This window comes from Vicugna pacos, chromosome 7, assembly GCF_048564905.1.
Source record: "Vicugna pacos chromosome 7, VicPac4, whole genome shotgun sequence".
Classification (NCBI taxonomy): domain Eukaryota; kingdom Metazoa; phylum Chordata; class Mammalia; order Artiodactyla; family Camelidae; genus Vicugna; species Vicugna pacos.
In genome coordinates, this window is record NC_132993.1 from 40079347 (window position 1) to 40085346 (window position 6000).

General features: G+C 45.6%; 1 protein-coding gene across 4 annotated transcripts in view; it reads right to left on the reverse strand.

Moving 5' to 3' along the window:
- Positions 1-5670, reverse strand: part of ITPRID1 (ITPR interacting domain containing 1) — a 175299-nt gene extending 169629 nt beyond the window's left edge. For all 4 annotated transcript variants that reach the window (XR_012074380.1, XM_006201868.4, XM_072964742.1 and 1 more), the window contains exon 1: positions 5556-5670. The gene's annotated coding sequence lies outside the window, so the exon portion shown is untranslated. The remainder of the gene's footprint in view (positions 1-5555) is intronic.
- Between the last annotated feature and the right edge of the window lie 330 nt (positions 5671-6000).

The window sequence follows — 6000 nt, forward strand, 5'->3', positions numbered from 1 at the left end:
ATAAAAACCTTCTTAACTGCATGGCAAATTTCCCAGCCTCCTTTCTTTCTTAAACTTCCACTGCTCACTCTTTCTCCTCTCCTCTCTCCCATGCTGGTACTCTGTTCTCCTTTCTGTTTATTTTCCTCTCTGCCTGCTATGGTCGGAATGTTTGTGTCCCCCCCAACAATTCACACATTGAAATCCTAGTGCCCAACATGATGGTGTTAGGGGGTGGGAATCACCTTTGGAAGGTGATGGCTATGAGTGTGGAGCCCTCATTAATAGGATTAGTGCTCTTATAAATGAGACCCCATAGGTCTCCCCTGCCCCATCCACATGTGAAGACACAATACGAAGTCTACAACCCAGAAGAGAGCCCTCACCAGACCATGCTGGCACCCTGATCTCGGACTTCCAGCCTCCAGAACTGTGAAAAACAAATTTCTGTTGTTTATAAGCCACCCAGTCTGTGGTATTTTGTTATAGCAGCCCAAATGGACTAAGACAGTGACCATCTTTTTTGTTAAGGAAAGCAATCTGGTCCTTCGTTAAATCCTCTCAAAATCTTCTTCATATAAAGCCCATGTGAGAGAAAATGTGGTAAATATTTCTACTTTAATTTTTTGTCCTGTTAGAAAAATACTTTGTCATGATTGTTGTGTAAATAGTTTGCTCTTATACCAAATCACTGATGTAACCTGTGTGAGAGTGGTGACTGCTGCTGCTGCTCCCTCTCCTCCTTACTTCTTCTTTCCCACAGAATGTGTCCCCCATGTTCCTCAGAGAGGGAGGAGAATAGAATCACTGTTATCTGTGGGCTCTGGTCTACAGGCCGGTCAGGTGTCTACACTGAGGACAGACAGCCCTGATTTCACTGAAGAACAGGGATTCCCTTTCTCAACTTGTTCCTAGTATCACCCACTCCCTTTTCTCCAAGTGAAAACAGACTACACTAGCGTTCTCTCCCACAGTTAGTCATGACCCACTGTAGATCATGAAATCATGTTAGTAGGTCACCCTGGTATTTTTTTTAAAAATGAAGTATGATAGAAAATGATAAAATGTCAGAATGTGTTAGATAGGTGGGGTGAGTAGAGTTTTATGAAATATTCAGTTATAATTAATGTGAAACGTATTTCTTACTAAGAATTACAAGTCAAAAAAGTTTGAAATTTTGAAACTCACTATTTTAAGTAATGTTTTATTTGAAAGTTCAAAGACTGTTCCCAACTCTGCATAGTAGACTAGGATGGGGAAATTAGGCATGACCCTGCTCTGGTTTCTGTGTGCCCGATACCAAAACAAAGCTTCCCCTAGGATCTTTGTGGCAGAGGCTCTCAAATATTCTCTCCCCAGGCTTTCAGAGAGTGTTCCACTTGGAGTTTCCTCATTGCCAAACATTCTCTTCTGCATTACACAGCCTTCCCCCTTTAAACTCTGCCCCAGGTAGAGTCTGGTTCTGCCTCCAATTCTGTTAAAGGAGGACTCATCATTCCTACCTACAGAATCCATTAAAGCTCAACCACCATTAAAATCTTCAAGGAGATCACACATTTAATAACCTCGGGTGCTGAATATCTGCTTCTCAAGGGTTGATGAGCTTGGTGTCCCTGATGGTGTGTGCATGTGTTTGCCTTGAGGGAGAAAATTCTCCCCTAGGCAGTGCTTTTCAGACTTTAATGGAGATGTTGTTACACTGCAGATTTCAATTCTATGTGTCTAGGGTGGGCCTACACATTTCTATCACGCTCCCAGGTGACGTCAACGTCACTAGTCTTTGGACCAGGTTTGAGTAGCAAGGCATAGAGTACTCAAAATCAAACATATTTGGCCGCAACTGGAATTAACTCCCCACTAATACCCACTTCTCTAGTGTACGGAAGAGGTTCACATTCCTCAAATTAACATAGCTTTGCTTCTTTCTTGAGGACTAATACCTTGACTATGCTAAGAAGACACAGTCAACCTCTCAATTCTGAGTCATCGCTCACAGGACTAGTACATCTCTAAGAATTTAAAAATGAAAAGTACTGTGCCCAGGCTGCTGCTTCCTACTCCTGAGGGATGGAAGCTGAGAAGTCTGGGTTTGCCATGCCACGTTTATGACTGCTGCTCCAATTAGTAGGAGTAGGTTAAAGTGTCTTATTAGATTGTTTCTTACATCATTGTTTACAACATGAATTCACACACTCAAGCAAACACTTGGAAAACTGTATGTCTTTCAATTATTGTCAGCCAGGTTGTAAGCTGAGAACAGTTGTGAATGCCTGTGCCTGAGAAAACTTATTATTACTGGTAGCATAATCAAACAACTTTGATTCTTGGACCTTTCAGTCAACAGAGTATCACCAGGAAAGCCCACCAACAATTTCCAGGGAATAAAAATAGAATCTAGGAATAAAATAAAGTCTAACCCTTTTTTCCTTTGTGCTTGGTCTAGTTTCACTTGCTCAGAGGGTGCCCTTGCCATCTTGAATTGTGTCAGGTGCAGCCATTATTCACAAGGAACTCTGGTCTGAAGTGCCGGGTACAAGGCTTCTGCATGTGGCCAGACTGCAGTGCCTCCTTTTCAAACGAAAGAAGGAAATAGAAGACAGTCCATGCCTCAGATAGCTGTGCCACCCCCACACGGACCAAGTTGGTCAGGCACTCATGTGGCTAAGCTGCTCTGGCCTGGAGGCCGACCCGTCTAACTTCCTGTGGGATATTCTGACTGAGGAGGGACTAACTATCTCAAATACGGGCCATTATAAATTCAAGGGGGACCTCTAGCTACATCAGAGTTCATGCCATGTGGACGATTCCTGTTTTAGTCTTTTTAGGAATCCATTAACAGTTTGGTGCTAGTTCCCCAAATTCCTGAACCACAAATCTTATTTGGGTCAAATCTTGTGGCATTTGAGTGCCAACAAATCACTCCAACTGTCTCCCTCAGTAGTTGGAAACAACTCCAAAACAAAATCTGAGGTCTGGGGAACCACACATCCACCATACTGAAGGACAGCCCGTCAGGGTGTACCCTGCAGAACTCGACGTTTTTCAGGTATCACCTCCTGACCCCAAAACATTTAATTTTCCTACATAATAAAGCCTGGCCTGTATACCCTCTGGGAGATGGGGAATGCTAACCTAGCAATGGGTCTCTAAATTGCAAATCATTTTACAATTGGACCTGCTATGCCAGAGACAAAAGAAGTGGGATGAAATTCCTTATGTCCAGTTTTTTATAACCTTATATCAGACACAAAGGCCTTCAAAAGGGATGCAAGCTCTCCCTCCCTGAGGTAATACCAGTCCTCGACCCTCCCCCTGAGGACTCCCTTGATCCCTTTCCTAACCCTCCTCCCCCTGCTCGCTCCCTACCCTCTTCCTTCATATGTCCAGATTTGGGCCACAGGCCTGAGAAGCCCCCTCCACGCCAGCCCTCTTTCCCAGAACCCAGTCCAGCATTTTAACCCTGCCAGCCTGCTACCCACAGAAAAGGGGCCCCTGGAGATAGAAATGTATTCCAGTCACTCCGATCTAGGAGAGAGGGAAAAAGGCTGATGGTGTATGCAGCAACCTCCCAGACCTAGTCAGAGAAACAAGAAGCCTACCCCCCAGGGCCTTCTGTCCAAAAGGCAGAGCTAACAGACCTCAAGCAAGCCTTACAGCTTGAGACAGGGATGACCTTACATGTTTAAACAGACTCCCAATGTGCATATGCTATGCTACATGCGCTCGGGCTATTTGGAAGGAAAGAGGTATGCTTAATGCAAAGAATAAGCAGGTGAAATATGGCTTGAACATAATGAAGCTCTTAGAAGCTGTACAGCTTCAAAAAATGTGGCAGTTATTCATTGTAAGGGTCATCAAAAGGAATAAAAGGAATAAAAGGAATATACAGAAGTAATAAAAGCAAACAACAAGGCAGTTGCAACTGCCAAAAGGGCGGCCCCAGAACCAGTAACTTGGCAACTTCCCCTCATACCTCAAAGGCCAGATCCATCAAATCATTCCCTAATCTACACAAAAGAGAAATTAGACAAAGCTGGAAAAACAGAGCTCCAGGAGGCCATGGGTGGCTAGTTAATAAACACAGGCAATACTTCTTTCCCAAACTGTACCTTGTCAAGCCATCAGGGAGGCTCATCAAAGAACTCACTGTGGGAGGGAAGCCCTATGTAATTGTTTAGTTAAGGTCATGGTAACTTCTGGTATGAAAAGTATAGTCAGTTGAATAGTTCATATATGCTCCACCTGCACAATGAACAACTCCGACTCCAGACCCCCCAGAGGCCCCCAGATAAGGCCCATTCAGACCACAGGGACATATTGTGGAGAAGATTGGCAGACTGATTAAATTGTCAAGTAGAGCAAGAGTTCTGGGCAATTTTAGGTATCTTTTTGTGCTAGCAGACACACTTTCTGGGTGGATAGCAGCATTCGCCACTAAAACTGAAACGTCAGCTGAAGTGGCTAAGGCAGTACTAAAATAAATAATCTTCAGGCTTGAGCTCCCAGGATCTCCACAAGGCGGTAACCGTCCAGCATTTGTGTCTCAGGTGATAAAGAGGATAACGAGTGCCCTGGGCAATAAATGGACCTTGAACTCAGCCTGGAGACTCTGCTCACTGGGGAAAGTAGAGCTCCAACCTTAGCCAAGCCTTGTCAGGAAACTCAAGAAAATTAGATTAAGTTGCTTCTAACTGGCCAGCTCCTCCTGGTTAGCTCCAAGGGATAAGTTAAAGTTAAGCACATTTGAACTCATGTATGCTAGACCCATTCTCCAAGCCCAAGAGAAGAGATACCTCAACCCCCTTGAAATGGAGCAATTCAAGTGTGCCCTCCAGGTAGGAGAAACCATGAAAGTCTCAGGGAATACGGTGATCAGATGCTGATCCGATTTGGGTGAACCTAAAAACCTGGAAAACCAGCAACCCACAAGATGAGTTCACTCATAAGTGGAATGCACCCTACTTGGTGATCCTAACCTTCCGTTCCACCCTGAAGTTGCAGGGATTGCTCTGTGGGGACATCACATTGAAGTGAAGAGGGCCCCCAATCCCCAAACTCTGGAGACATAACCTGGGGTGACAGCCCCCTTAGCTACTCATGTTAACCTCTCTCTGACCTGAAGCTTCGCTTCTAAAAAACACCCAATGTGTGATCAGGCCATGGCACTGAGCCTCGACATCAGAGCACACTTGTCTCCAAGCAAACCTAGATACCTTCATTTTTAGGAAAATTTGACACATGAGCATTACTCCTTTGCTAGTATTTGGGCCATATACCTTAAATTGTCCGATGTCCTTTTGTCTCCTAAAGGTTAGACAAATGGTGGTCGCTCAGAGATGTGAACAGTCAGGGTGAAGGCCTGGGGACAACCAAACACATCTAAAGGCAGCCGGAGAGTTCAGCTTCTCTGCCCAGGATTATGACAACACACAGGAAGCAGTTACAGAAGGTGGACCTGCACCCCTCAGCACCCCTCATGAATGAAGAGCAGGACAAAAGACATTCGTGGCTAGCAAAGCCCATCAACAATTCCCAGGAAATAAAAATAGAATCTGGGTAATAAAATAAATTCTGACCTTTTGTTTTTTCTTTTCTTTGTGCTTCATCTGGTTTCACTTGCTCAAAGGGTGCCACCTGCAGAGACCTTGTACTAACACGTCAGGTTAGAGTTTCCAACGCAGAACCGCTGCGCCGACACCAGCTCGGGACCCTGTGACGGAGCACCGAGCGCGACACTCAATTCAAGATGGCGGTGGTGGCGGGCCGTGTGCAGAGACCCTCCGCCCAGCACTGCGATCCGGGGCACCGGAGCGGCGCAGCTGGGCAGCCCCGCGAGAACTCCTCTCCACCCCACGGGATCCCTAGAAAACAGCCCCGCCCTGGCGTGGCCAGGAGAGCGTGTGCTCGAAAGCGTGAGCTTGCACCTCTCCATTCTCCGATCAAAGAATAAAGCTTTCCTTCGCTTCTGAGCTAAACTCGATCTTGTGCTATTGGCTCGACAAAACCGGACAGGAGGACCCT